Genomic DNA, 15,366 nt, shown 5'->3' with positions numbered 1-15,366 from the left:
TCACCTGGTTGAGCGTCCGCCCCTTGATTTTGGCTCAAGTTGTGGCCTCACGGTTGTAGGATCGAGCTCTGCGCTGAGCGTGGAACCTACTTGAGATTCTCTCTCCCTCTCTCTCTGCGCCCCCCACCAAATAAATCAACATTAAAAAAAGAAATTCAAGTCTATAAGAATTGTCTTGCCATGGAACATATATTTAATGTGCTGAGAAAGGTCATTGCTCTTGGTTCATAGAGTATCTTGAAAGTTCATCTGTCGACCCATCTTGCCTACCCAGCCAGCCAGCCAGCCAACAAATGTTTTAAGTACCTGCTCTGGGTGATTCCCATAGTTTATCATAGAGGTTGGGCTGGTCCCAGGGGGCAGGCTGGTAGCATCATGGATGCTGTGGGCTAGGTTTTATACAGTAAGGAGTGGTGGGAACTGTGGAGAAGAGGTCACCTGGCCCATCTAAAGGGCGGTGTGGCTGTTCACCTAGCCACTCATTGCCCAGAATTGTTAGCATTTCAGATTTCTCAAGAAGTCAGAAACCTAGAATAGGGGGTAAAATCTCTTGATTTTTAGGTATTGGCAGCTAATTCAAAAATTTTAAAAAAACATCATGTAAGGGCAACTGGGTGGCTCAGTCGGTTAAGTACCTGACTCCTGATTTCAGCTCAGGTCCTGATCTCAGGGTCATGAGTTCAACCTGTGTCAGGCATGGAGCCTCCCTAAAAAATAAAAATAAAAATAAAAAACACTATGCAAGCCACACAAAACATTTCTTTTTTTTCTTTTGACACAATCTCAAATTTACAGAGAAGTTACAAGTACAATTCAAATAGCTGTTTATCCCTGAACCAAGGGAGCATAAGTTGCTGACACAATGCCCCACCACCCTAAATATTTCAACGTGTATTTCCTCCCAAAAAGGATGTTCTCCAGTGGGATCACAGTACGTACATCTGTCAATGCAGGAAATTAACACTGATACATTAGTACCATCTAATGCTCAGATCTATTCAAGTTTCACCATTTGACCAAATGATGAACTTTGTAGCAAAAAGGTCCAGTTCAGAATCTCATGTTGCTTGTAGTTAGTTGTCCTGTGAGGTTTCTGGAGGCTTTTTCTGTCTGGAACATTTCCGAGTCTTTCTTTGGCTCTCATGACCTGGATACTATGAAGAGGCAAGGCAGTTATTTGGAGAATATGTCTCTGTTTATGTTTGTTTGATGTTTCCTCTTTTTTTTAATTTTATTTATTTATTTATTGAGAAGGGAGTGGCAGAGACGGAGAGAGAGAGAGAGAGAGAGAGAGAGAGAGAGAGAATCCCAAGCAGGCTCTGTACTGTCAGTGAGGAGCCCAGTGTGGGGCTTGAACTCACGAACTGTGAGATCATGACCTGAGCCAAAATCTAGAGTCGGATGCTTAACCAGCTGAGCCACCCAGGCGTCCTTCAAGTTTCCTCTTCATTAGATTTGGGCCACGCATCTTAGATTAGATGCAGATTGTGGATTCTATGCATCACGAACCATCACAGAAGTGATGTGCTGTGTCTCTCATTATATCTTAATAGATAATCTGTGACTTCAGTTGGTCCCACTATTGACGTTAATTCGATCACGTGTATGAGGTGGTGCCTTCCAGGCTTCTCCACTGTGTAGTGCATCTGCTCTTTCCCTACTTGAAACAAATAGATATTTCAGAGGGAAGTACTGTGAGACCAGGTAAATGTCCCATCTCTGATCAAACTTTCCATTTATTTATTTATGTCCGTGCAGACAGAGGTAAATGATTCCATGAGTTACAAACACGTTACTGTTATTCTTTATTTGGGTGCCTAAATTAGCTTAGATTGGGTCTGTGATGGTCCCTTCCAGCTGGCTTCTGTGTCCTTCAGACATGTCACCATCGTTCTGTAAGCACTTCCTTACTCTCTGGCACAACATACTCCAGGCTTATTTTGTCCTTTCCCTGCCCTAGGCCTGGAAGCAGCCATTCTCCAAAGAGCCCAGGTTCCTTTTAATGGAGAATGGTGTTCAGACACCAAGATCTACACGTGCTTCCTGTTACTGGGGTGTCACCGCTCCCAGATCCGCCCCATGGACAGAGCTATACACACATGCACACCCACATATGCACACACATTTCTATCCATACTTGTCTATGTTTGTCTCGATGGTCCTCTGCTACATTAAAAATCATGAGGTCAGGGGTGCCTGGGTGGCTCAGGTCACGATCTCACGGTTCGTGAGTTCGAGCCCCGCGTCGGGCTCTGTGCTGACAGCTCAGAGCCTGGAGCCTGCTTCGGATTCTGTGTCTCCCTCTCTCTCTGCCCCTCTCCAACTCTCTCTCCCTGTCTCTCAAAAATAAACTTTTTTTTTTAAGTTAAAAGAATCATGAGTTCATCTTAATAGATCCAATGCTAATTCCAGATTTTCCTGTTTCCACATTGGTGATTCCCTTGTCCAACCATGAGAGACCTGGTATATTCTCATTGTTTTCAATGTGTTCACTCATGTGGCCAATCCCCCATGTGCAACAATTTCTTATTATTGATGCCTCCCTCTCCCCAACAAGGATGCACTTTACAGCCTGCTCAAGCTCGGCTGCCTTTCCACGAGGATGCCATCCTCACTCGCATGAGCTCTGGCCACCCAGGCTGGGCTACCCTCCTCATCCCATTTGGGCTATGACATCCTCTGGGACCAGCATACACCCTCGCCCCATTCCCCTGCTACTGATGCTTACCTTGCTGGGACTCCCCCCCACCGCCCCAATGGTTCTTGGATTGAACTGTTCAAGAGCAGAAGGGAGAGGAAAGGAGGAGATATGGAAGGAACAGGGGAAGAGCGAAATAAGCCTTTGGCAAGCTGGCCTTAGCGTCCTGCGGCGGGGCAGACATTCATACATTCAATAAGTACGTGTTGAGGGTTTACTCTGGACCACAGAGAAACAGAGGATAAAATCATCAATAAATAAAGTGCTATGGGGGAAATACGGCCAGACACAGAGGAACCATCTCATCTTTTTGGATCGTTGGGCCATCCTGCTGGCTCTGTTGGTTGCAAACCCCTCTCAAGCCGAACTGCAAGACCAGCTTGGCCAGCAGAGTTGACTCTCATGGTTGGAACTGACTCAGTGGGGGTGAGGTGTTCACCCAACAACATTTCATCATTTTCCTGAGCCAGCCCCACCCAGCGCTGTTAATAGCTTCTTCCCAAACTGAGTCATCAAATCCTGGTTACTCAAACTGTCTCTCCCCAACGCCATCTGTTGGGATGGACAAAGTAGGCCAAATTCATGGTCTTTCTGACACTTTATCCTACGACTCAGCCTTCCCACATGCAACATCGTAATAATCACAGGTCATGTTTTTTGAGCATTTGCTGTGTTTAAAGCCCCACACCTCCACTTTCCAGCTGGGTGGCCGCGGACAAGTCATTTCCTGTGTGAGTTTCCTGTGGCTGCTATATAACGAAGGACCACAAACCCGGTGATTTAAAACAACCAGAAAATTATTCTCTCTGTTTTGGAGGTCAGAAGTGTGAAATCTGTATCACCAGGGCAAAATCAAGGTGAGCGCAGCACGGCATGACCTGGGAGAGCTCTAGAGGAGAAACTGTCCCTTGCCTCTCCCAGCTTCTGAGGGCTCCAGGGATCCTCTGGCTATGGATGCATGGCTCCAACATCTGCCTCTGTCTCCACACAGTCTCCCTCGTGTCTGCACAGTCTCCCCGTGTCTGTCCTATAAGGGTGCTTGTGATGGCAGTTAGAACCCACCCAGACAATGCAGGATAAACCCCCCATCACAAGACCCTGAACTTAATTACACCTGCGAAGACCCCTTCTTCCAAATAAGGACAGATTGAGGGGTTCCAGGGATTGGGAGCCCATCTCTTTGGGGGCCATTACTCAGCCTACCACACGTCCCCTCTCTAAGCCCCAGCGGTCTTGTTGGGGAGCAAGAAGATCCTGTCCCCTCGAGGTCCTAGCTGGACCAAGAATCAAATTGATGTAAGACAGGTTAACAGGAGAAAAATCAGATTTAGTTTTGTATGTATAGGAAATCCACACAGACATGGAAGTTCCAAAGACAGGCAAAAGGAGACCTATGTGTCATGCTGAACTAAGGAGAAGGGGACAGGGGGTCTGGGACTTCAAAGGGAAGGAATGCAATTCACAGGAAGATGAAAAGGAGTAACTGTTCAGTAAACAAATGTTTTCTGGGCCACTCAGAAACAATGGGACATAGAGAGGACTTGTTTTTCCTTTCATTTAAATCCAAGTGAGTTAACATACAGTGTAATAATGGTTTCAGGAGTAGAATTGAGCGATTCATCACTTACGTGTAACACCCAGCGCTCATCCCAACAAGTGCCCTCCTTGGTGCCCGTCACCCATTTCGCCCATCCCCCCACGCACCTCCCCTCCAGCAAGAGAGGACTTTGATCAAAGTGGCCCCTCCCTGTCCACCGTGCCCGGTTCACATCCTAATGTAGTCACGTTCTTGTGCTAGCCTCTCCCCAGAGCGGGTCCTCTATCTAAAGTCTTTTTAGGCAGTTCTAGGGGGAGGTAAGGAACTTTTCCTGAAGCTGCTGGGGTTTGATGGCTTTTTAACTCTAAATAGCTCTCATGCCAAAGTGGCCCATCTTGGGGTGGCCCGGCCTGGGCCCCTACAACCCCATCGGTAAAAAGAGGATAGGAAAAACGGCCACTACCTCTCAGGGCTGACGTGAGGTTGAAAGGGTTAATGTAAATCAGGCGGTCGGGAGGTTGGCAGGCAGGCAGGCAGCCCCCGATGAATGGCGTGGTTATTATGAATTGATTTCTTGAGTTATTTCTACCCAGGACTGGCAGTTGTGGGGGTAATTGATTCCAGTGATGTCACCTCTCCAACTGCCAGGTTTTCAGCAGGATTAAATGTGCCAAATGGGCTTTGTTGAGCCAACTCCTCTGGGTGTGAAAGAGCCGCCATGCCAACCCGCCTTGCTGTTTCCAGGGCCCGTCTGCTGCTTTTCCCTAATTAACGCAAAGGCGACACCCACCAGCAGGCCCACTCGCTGCCATCCCGGGAAAACGGGAAAACGGCACAGCGCGCTGCAGCTAAATATTTGAGCATTTTTTCAGTTTCCGGATGAAAATAGCATTTGGGGCACTTAAACAGCACAGAGTAGAGGAAAGGGAGGAATACCACGTCATCCTTGCGCCCCCGCAGCAGGGGGGAGGCGGGGGGGGGGCCTCCGGGGAACACGCTGAAAGGAGACCCAGCCACTGTGTGCCTGACCTAACACAACGTCATGGCCAATTACCACTGTTATTCAGTGGGAGAAATAGAAAAAGTGAAAGCTGGTCTTCTTCATTCCATTCAACTCCACAGTCACTTTTTAAAAATGTCTATTTCTTTTTGAGAGAAAGAGATAGAGAGCGAGCAGGGGAGGGGCAGAGAGAGAGGGAGAGAGAGAATCCCAAGCAGCCTCTGCACTATCAGCACAGAGCCTGATGCAGGGCTTGAGCTCATAAACCACAAGAATATGACCCGAGTGGAAACCAAGAGTCGAACGCGTACCGGACTGAGCCACCCAGGCGCCTCTCAACTCCACAATCACTTCTTAAGCTTCTCCCGCGAGCCAGGCTCTGCTAGGGATTTGTGGGCGCCAAGATGGCACCCCGTCCAGGAGCTCACAGAAACTTGTATTGTTGTTGACAGAAATGAATCACACACTGAATCTAAGCCATCTGAGAATGAGGACATAAGGGAACCGAGAGGAGCACAGGTTCTGGAGTCGGACAGACATGGGATCAAACCCTGCTTCTACCTGTGTGATGTTGAGCAAATGACATAACCTCTCTGAGCCTCAGTTTCCTCATCTGTGAAATGGGGATCCTAAGAGCACCTCCTTCAAAGTGTTGAGGACAGTATTCAAGGAGATAGTATATTAAAAAAAACATTTTTAATGTTTATTTTTGAGAGAGAGAGAGAGAGAGACAGAGAGAGCGCGAGTAAGGGAGGGGCAGAGAGAGAGGGAGACACAGAATCCGAATGAGGCTTCAGGCTCTGAGCTGTCAGCACAGAGCCGACGTGGGGCTCGAACTCGGGAATGGCAAGATCATGACCTGAGCCACCGTCTGATGCTCAACCGACTGAGCCACCCAGGTGCCCCAAGGAGATGGCATATTTAAAGATTCGCCCAGGACACAGGTTGGCACTTGACACAAGTCATGTGGGGATGCCCAAGATGATGTTGCTGATGATCGACATGCCCTGCCCAGCTCTCAGAAATTCTGGGTAACGCTGGGAGCCCGGTGAGGTGGAAAGCACCCAGGCCCACCTGTCAGGGGACCCAGGATCTGGTTCCAACTCCGTTGATTGGTTTCAAGACTTGATGGATGTCCCTATTTTTTAAAAAAATTTTTTAATGTTTATTTTTGAGGCGGGGGAGGAGCAGAGAGGAAAACACAAAATCTGAAGCAGGCTCCAGGCTCTGAGCTGTCAGCACAGAACCTGATACGGGGCTTGAACTCACGAACCGCAAGATCATGACCTGAGTTGAAACCGGACGCTTAACTGACTGAGCCACCCAGGCGCCCCTTGATGTCCCTTTTTCGAGCCTCATTTCCTGCCAACTGTTAGGTGAGTAGGTCTGGCACCATAACTCGAGGCCCCTTCGCCCTGAGCACGCTATGAAGGCGCAGACACGAGTTGTATCTTTCCACAGCATCGGCTTTCTTCCGTCATAGAGCAAGGCTAACGTAATTATAAAGCAGGTTCAGGATTCCAAGTTCAATGACATTTTACCACGTGATTCACTTGGCTTCTCATGGGGCACACGGAGCAGGAGAGAAGTTGCACAACAAACAAGATAACAGAGGGCGTAAGAAGTGAACGAAAAAGACACACAGTCTGTGGGTCCCCAGTGAAGATAAGGTAAGATAAGTCCAGTCTAGGTCAGCTCTCGCCACTGGCTGCTTATTATGTCCAAGCAGGGAAGGATCTCAGTTCTTTTTCCTTTTTTTTTTTTTTAATTTTTTAAATGTTTATTTATTTTTCAGAGAAAAAGAGAGAGTGCGCAAGCAGGGAGGGGCAGAGAGAGAGGGAGACACAGAATGGGAAGCAGGCTCCAGGCTCCGAGCCGTCAGCACAGAGCCCGATGCCGGGCTCAAACTCACAGACCATGAGATCATGACCTGAGCCAAAGTCGGACGCTCAACCGACTGAGCCACCCAGGTGCCCCATCACCCTTCTACCTCCTAATTCCAATAGTGGCTTTGGCGGGGGGGGTGTCCCTCTCTCCTGCTGCCCCAAGCCAGTAATGGGAGAACTTTATTGTCCTCAAGAGACACACGTGAGGAGACAGGCCAAGGGCTGAAGCTTTCCCAGGGACAAAGGCGCTCAAAATGCAGCAGAAGAGTCTGGGAACACCCCAGGCGCTTGCTCAGCTGAGATGGCACTAATTTTCAGGAACCAGTCCTGGCACACGGCCCAGGTTTAGGGACACACCTTTCTGGCAAAGGCGTGGCCTTCCCACTCATGCCTTCATGCCCCTGACTACTTGTGTGCTTAAGTTAGTACCCCCCTGGCTGGAGTTTCACTCACTCACTCATCAAGTATTTATTAAGCAGCTACAGGGTACCGATCAGTCTGGCAGAGACTGGGACACACAGCAGGAGCAAGGCAGCAAGTCCCTATTCTCATGGAGTTCGGTTTGGTGTGGGCAGGTTATTAATTAAAAATTTTTTCAACATTTATTTATTTCTGAGAGATAGAGACAGAGCAGACAGAGACACACACACAGAATTTGAAACAGGCTCCAGGCTCCGAGCTGTCAGCACAGAGCCTGACGAGGGGCTCAAACCCACGGACCGTGAGATCATGACCTGAGCCGAAGTCGGATGCTTCACCGACCGAGCCACTCAGTTGCCGACTTAAAGTGACCAACTTAACCATTTAGGCACCCCAGGTTATGAATGTTTACCTCATTTCACACTGCAGTGAACACTATGGGGAAAATGCAGGGTGTCCTGAGGCCAGGCAACTTGATGTCATTAGAGAAGATCAGGGAGGGCTTCCCAGAGGAAGTGGCATTTACAAGATCTGAAGGGTGAGGAAGAGTTAGAAGTAGGGCAGAGCCTTCCAGGCAGAGGGCACAGCATGGCAGAAATGCAGGCCACAGGGCTTAAAGGAAAGGCCAATATGGCGGGCAAGGTTGGCCAACAGCCAACGTTGGATCCAGTGACTTGTTCAAGGTGTGGACTTCATGTAGAGGGAAAGGGGGAGCCCAGGAAGGCTCAAAGTTGAGCAGAGAAGGGAGTTGCTCTCACACCATCCTCCAATCACCCTGAACTTGGTAACTTGGGAAGTGGAAGCTCTCTACCGTCCAGGGATGGCCCCTGGGTGCCCATGTCCAGGAAAGCCATGGAAAACGCAAGGCTGGCTTGATGCCCCATCTCGGTGGGCCACGCCCACATCTGACAGCCCAGCAGAATGGAACCGGTGTGGACTTTGGGATGGGGACCCTGACTCACGACACTGGCCATGAGCGTCCTCTGCCCAACCACACTGAACCTCAGTGTCCCCATCTAAAAAGTGGGGTTGCAATAACTCATTCTTCCTGGAGACACCGTGAGAAGAGAAATCACAGAGGCGCAGAGGACAATAGATGTTCAATAAGTGCCACGCAGGTACTGGCTGAGTCTCTCTCCCCTTCTCTGCAGCTTGTTTCTGTCTCGGCTCGCTGAGGCCACCAGCTGCTCTCACAAGACACACTGACTGTGCCACTTGCCCCATTTGGGTACGTCCTCCCCTTCTCTGTGTAAAGTCAAGGGTGAGCTCCACCAAGCTGGGTCAGGTGGTTCTTCAACTGTGGTCTTGGCCCCCCCCCACCCCTGCCCAGGGAGAACTGGGGTGGGGATGTGGGGGGAACCTCTGACATCGGTTCTCCAGCTGCCGTCGTGGATCAAGAATTACAGGCCGATTCTAAAACTGAAGGTCTCGCACATCACGTTGTCTTCCAGGAAGCCTGCTGTTTGCACAGGGTGCGGGCGTTCTTCTGAAAGTCAGCCGTGACAAAGGCAAGCAGCCTGAATGATTCAAGTTCTATTCTAGGTCCCTGCTGCACCCCTGGGAGTTGGGGGGGGCATTCTTTCAGCACCGGTTCCTGTGTGTGGGCCACAGCAAACTGCCAACCTGCCTGGGGAAAGGGGTGTTTGAATATTTTGTTTTCTAGTGTCTTTTTTGGCCAGCAATACCTCGACCATGAAAAAACCATCCCCGCCTCCAGTGTGGTATGTGCCGTGGAGTGTTATTATTATTATTATCATCATCATTATTATTATTTTCCATGACCTGGTTTTGTATATTAGATAATAGTTGAAACACACGCTGAGCGGCTGCACAACATTGTGAGTGTGCTTAATGCCACTGAATTGCACACTTAAAAATGGTTAAAATTGGGGTGCCTCAGAGGCTCAGTCAGTTGAGTGTCCGACTCTTGGTTTTGGCTCAGGTCATGATCTCATGGTTGGTGAGACTGAACCCTGTGTCGGGCTCCTCGCTGAGCCTGAGCCTGCTTGGGAATCTCTCTCTCCCTCTGTCCCTCTCCCCCGCCTGCACACATGCTCTAAAACAAAAATAAATACATTTTTAAAATGTTTAACGTGGTTGATTTTATAAGTGTATTTTAATGCCCTCCTCCCCAAATATTATCCATATGTATATACACATACATACTGCACTGTGAGTGATGTTGCTCTAGAAAAGTCTGTCGATGGGAATGTTTCCTGGTAACTGAAAAATGACATAAAGCAAGAAGACTATTTTATCCTGTAAAAGGAGTCCCATTGTACGTATCACATCTTCTTTATCCATCAACAATTCTGTACCGTATAGTTAAAGCTTTGTTAAGGGGGTAGATATCAAGTTATGTGTTTTGTTTTGTTTTGTTTTACTATAAAACAGTAATAAAAAGAAAGATCTTAAAAGAAAAAAGGAAAGAAGAAAGAAAGAAAGAAAGAAAGAAAGAAAGAAAGAAAGAAAGAAGGAAAGAAAGAAAGAAAGAAAGAAAAAGAAAAGAAAAGAAAGGAAGAACCAAGCTCTGGGATTGGGGCCCATGGGATGGGTCGATTCTGTTTCTGACATCGCCATCAAGCAGCGACCCTTCTCTCTTCCTGCCCTGTGATGGTCACGGTCAGCTGTGTTGGTGGCATGCTCCTGCTGGGGTTATGGCTGCAGCAGTACCACAGGTCTCTTGCACATATAACAGTACCCAGGAGTTGCCCCACCCCCACCCCCAGCAGACATCCCCTGAAGTGTCTTTGGTTAGAACTGGGCCCCACCCCCTCTCCCCCACAAGGCTGTGGGTCCACCGTAGTTGGGTTAGACAGATCAGGATTTCCTCCTGAACCACAGAGAGAAGGCAATACCCCAACCCCAATCAGGGTGTAGCTTGAGCAGGGAAACTGGGGGGAATGGTGGCGAGTTTATCAACCGCTCGTATGCAAATAAGTAACAATTTCCCAGCGCCTTCCTTTAGGAGGGGGGAAATGAACCCAGCACTTACAGAGGCAGGCGCTACGCATAAAATTGTATCAGGGCAATTATGACACCAACAGGTATTATTTATCAAGTTCCCACAATGTGCTGGCCCTGGGCTAAGGCAGCTGTCAATAACAAATTCATACTATCATCCCTATTTCATAGATAGGAAAATTAAAGCTCAGTGACACGAAATGATTCAGAGCTACACAGAGGCTGCTTCCTTCATACGGGGCTGGCCTTGAAAAATAAAAGGAATACCAAAAAAAAACAAAAAAAACAAAACTAGTGCTGTTCCATCAGACAAATGTATTCCAGCAGGTGGAAGCAGGCTGTACGACCTGAATGGGAGGTTCTGGAACAGAATTCCATTTTTCAGCTTCCTCTGCACATAGGAACAGGTCTGTTCGAATAGGGTCTGATGAGCTCACCTGATTGACAAATAGAGCATCCGTGGTAATGGAAGGTCCTGGCCACGCACCTGAAGAGGGCAGACTTACCTGTACAGGTTTCTCTCAGGGTGACGACCTCCAAACTGGGAGGAAGGAGGTAAACAGAGGCCAGGAGGGCTTAGAAGGATAAGAGATGTGGTAGTGATGTACTATTTGGGGGGGGGGTGGTGGTAAAAAACAAAAGGCAAAGCCAAATGAAATTGAATGACGATAATTAAAAGTGTCCCCCTTTCCTCCTGTGGTGGGTGGAATACTGACCTCCAAAGACGTCCACCCCCTAATTCCAGAACCTGTGAACAGGTTACCTTGGCTACGTGGAAGAAGGGGTTTGCAGAGGTGGTTAAGGTTAAAAACCTTGGAATGGGAAGGTTATCCTGAATCATCCAGGTGGGCACATGAATCCTTAAAAGTGGAGAAGATTCCCCAGCTGAGGCCGAGCAGATGCGGCTGGCGAAGAATGGGCAGAAGGAGATGCTAGGCTGTGGGCTGTGAAGACGAAAGAAAGCCCAGGAACATGGCAGCCTCCAGAAGCCTGAAGAAGGCAAAGACACCCATTCTTCCCTGGAGCCTCCGGAAATGTAGCCGCATCAGGAGCTTGAACTTGACTCCTTGAACTCAACCCCGTGAGACTTCTGTCCTACAGAAGTACCTAATGAACATAACATGTTAGTAACGGAAAAAGGAGTATAAAGCAGAAGGAACTCTCTGTACTATCTTTGCATTTTTCTGTGAATCGAAAACTATTCTAAAGTGTATGAAAAGTACAGATAAGCTTCCAGTTAAATAAGTCACAGGGATGACAAGTACAGCAAAGGGAATACAGTCAATAATATTGTAATAACTTTGGCGGAAGATGGGGACTACACTCATGGTGGTGAGCATTTCGTTACATATACATTTCGTTACATATTGGATCTGTGTTATACACCTGAAACTAACATGATATTATGTATCAACCATACGTCAATTAACACTTTTTGAATTTAGGAGCACCTGGGTGGCTTAGTCTGTTGAGCCTCTGACTTAGGTTCAGGTCATGATCTTACAGTTTGTGAGTTTGAGCCCCCACATTGGGCTCTCAGCTGTCAGCATGGAACCCACTTCAGATCCTCTGTCCCTCCCCCCCACCCCACCCCTCCCCTGCTTGTGCTTACTTTCTCAAAAATAAATAAACATTAAAAATTTTTTTTGAAATTTATTTTTATTTTTTAATTTGATACTTTTTTTTTTTTTTTTTTTTTTTTTTATATTGTGAGAGGGAGAGAGGGAGAGAATCCCAAGCAGGCTTCATGCTCAGTGTGGAGCCTGAATCTGGGCTCAGTCCCACGACCCTTGGATCATGACCTGAGCTGAACTCTGCATAGGACATTCAACCCACTGAGCCACCCAGGCACCCCAAAACTTTTTTTTCAATGTTTATTTATTTTTGAGAGAGACAGAGCGTGAGCAAGAGAGGAGCAGAGAGAGAGAGGAGAGGCACAGAATCTGAAGCAGGCTCTAGGCTCTGAGCTGTCAGCACAGTGCCCATCCGATGTGGGGCTCGAACCCATGAATCACGAGATCATGACCTGAGCCGAAGTCGGACACTTAACCGACTGAACCCCCCAGGTGCCCCCCAAATGTTTTTAATTAAAGAGATAAACTACCAAAAATGGGAAAGAATACAGATGCCCAGACCCCACCTCTGACCACCTACATCAGAACCTGTCTCCAGGATCAAGCATGAGGATTTAAAAAAATTTCTCTAGGTGATCCAGACCTGCAGCCAAGGTTGAAAGCCATTCATGCATTGAAAGTACCTCATAAAGTCTAAGGCACGATGGAAGTGAGGTTGTTATGATTAACCAACCAATGCCTTATTTTTTTGTTAATTACACAAGCAACAGCGACCATCATAAATTCAAAAACCTGGAGGGAAATAAAAATTCAAATCACCCTGAATCCTGCCCCCTAGTGATATCCACTGTTTCTGGTGAATGCCATTTTACACTTTTTTTTTTCTCACAGATACCTACATTTATGATTATTCCCATTGTTGTTATTAAAACACAAAACTGGGGCTCCAGCAGGCAGCCTCGTAGCCCCAGGATCTCTGAGCTGCTGGCCTACTTCAGCATCCGGGAGGATGGGGAGCCCAGCCCAGGTGAGAAGAGAGCATCTGGGTGGCTGATGTTGAAATTCCGTGAAACCCCAGCATAGACCCATGTGCCTTGGCAATGACACCTGCTAATTAAGTGAGGGCACAGCATGGCCTCCAGCACTGTCACGTTTCAGCCAACGGGGAGCTGCTCCCATGCGGCCACACCATCTCCCCGGTCCTGTTTTCTCCTGCCCTGCCAGGACACCCAGAGACACAAGTCCAAGAACAGCCCTCCTCACCGCGCTGGCCCAGGGCCCAGCATGTACGGCATCCACCTGCCTGGATTTCCCCTCTCAGCCCCCTGTGGGCCATAGTCATCAACCTGTCAGTAAATATTTAACATCGTTGAACTCTTTAAATGGCCCAGCTGGTCCACATCTGCCGGCCTCTTTTAAGAGCTACACCTGCAAGTCACAGGCTCTTGGAAAAGCAGTCTGAAGAGGGATCGTAAGGTCTGGGGGGTGCGTGGAAATCCTGGCTCTCCTAGTCCTTGCTGTGTGACCTCAAGAGAGTGACTTGACTTCTCCAGGGTCTCAGTTCCCTCGTGTACAGAATGGAGGCAGGACTCCCGCGGGAGGGAGGTTTAAATGAGTATTCCAGCAACGTGAGTTCTGTTTTTTCTTTTTGCTTTTGATATCATGCTCCCGCCCCCCCCCCTTTTTTAAGTTTATTTTAGAGAGAGCATGAACAGGGGAGGGGCAGAGAGAGAGAGACAGAGACAGAGACACAGAGAGAGAGAATCCCAAGCAGGCCCTGCACTACCAGCGCGACGCCTGGTGCAGGGCTCAAACTCACTAACGGTGAAATCACAGCCTGAGCTGAAACGAAGAGTTGGACGCTTAACTGACTGGGCCACCCAGGCGCCCCTCCCCTTTTCTTCTGAAGAAGAAGGCATTCAAGTGCAGGGAATCTACTCGTTCATTCTCAGCAAATACCACGGTGAGCCTACCATGTGCTGGATGCCAAGACAACAGCAGGGAAGCCCGCGCCCCAGAATCAGAGCAGGGCTTCCACCACCCTCCCCAGGCAAGGGATGCCACTTTCTGAGGCTCAGTTTAGTCAACTTTAAAATGGGAATAATAAACGGTGCCTGGCAGGCTTAGTCGGAGCATGAGACTCTTGATCTTGGGGTTATGAGTTCAAGCCCCACCCAACGTATACGTTGGGTATACGGTGGGTATAAAAATAAAATCTTAAAAAAATAAAATGGGAATGATAAAATATCTCACAGGGATTCTGGGAGGATCAAAGGAAAGGATACTTGTAAAGATGCTTAATGAGCTACAGGTAGCTATGTAACCATGAGGGTAGAGGTTGACTAAGTGGGGGTCCAGTGGGGATGACTGTTGAGCAGAAGAGACCTAGAGACCATGGCCTGGGGACCAGGCTAGTCAAGCCCTAAGCCCTGGAATCCCACTAATGGAGCTTGTTTGGTCCTTTAAGGCCATCATACAGATAAGAAAACCTAGGACCAGGTGGCAAAGGGGACTCACTCAAGAGTCACAAAATCAGGACCTGAAGGAGGTCTCCCCCTACCCAGTTCACTTATTTCTGAAGTTCCTACCACATTCACAGAGACCCACCAATAAGCATTTATGTCTTGGGTTCTTTTGCTGGACTGGCCCCCAGTGGGTAGCTGCCTCCCTTGCCCATTGGGGACACGATATGGAAAAGGCCTTGAGCTTGGCCAAAGGGGTAGGCACCAACAGAAGGGTAACCCTGGGGAATCTCACGTACGGGGCAGGGCAGACCCTGAGTCAACTAAGTAAAGGGAGATGTATAAAAAGGAGTACTTACCTGGGATCGACCAGGTGGTCTCCACTGAAACTTCATTTCGTCTCACAAGGGCAACCTTAAACAACAGCACTGGTGGTATTCTTGTTCAAGGGTAAACTGAGGCACATTCTAATTTTTCAAGAGTTTATTTGGGCATATATTTTAACTGGGTGATGCCACACCAAAGGTGGGTAGGAGCTCTCTGCCACCAGGCAGGAGCTGGGGGAGAGCTTTCTTTTTACAAAGAAGACACGGAAGCAAAGCAAGGAAATCATTTTATTGGCTGCCACATAGGTAGTTGTTTTATCTGGGAAAGGCTAGGTGGCTGTTTGTGATTGGTTGTCCTTACATTTAATTTTCTCAGACTCTAGGGGCACCTGGGTGACTCAGTCACTTAAGGGTCCGATTTCAGCTCAGGTCATGGTCTCACTATCTGTGGGTTCGAGGCCTGTGTCGAGCTCTGTGTTGACAGCTCAGAGCCTGGAGC

This window comes from Herpailurus yagouaroundi, unplaced genomic scaffold, assembly GCF_014898765.1.
Source record: "Herpailurus yagouaroundi ecotype Mexico unplaced genomic scaffold, PumYag 191, whole genome shotgun sequence".
In the NCBI taxonomy this organism is placed as follows: Eukaryota; Metazoa; Chordata; class Mammalia; order Carnivora; family Felidae; genus Herpailurus; species Herpailurus yagouaroundi.
This window is presented reverse-complemented; position numbering follows the sequence as displayed.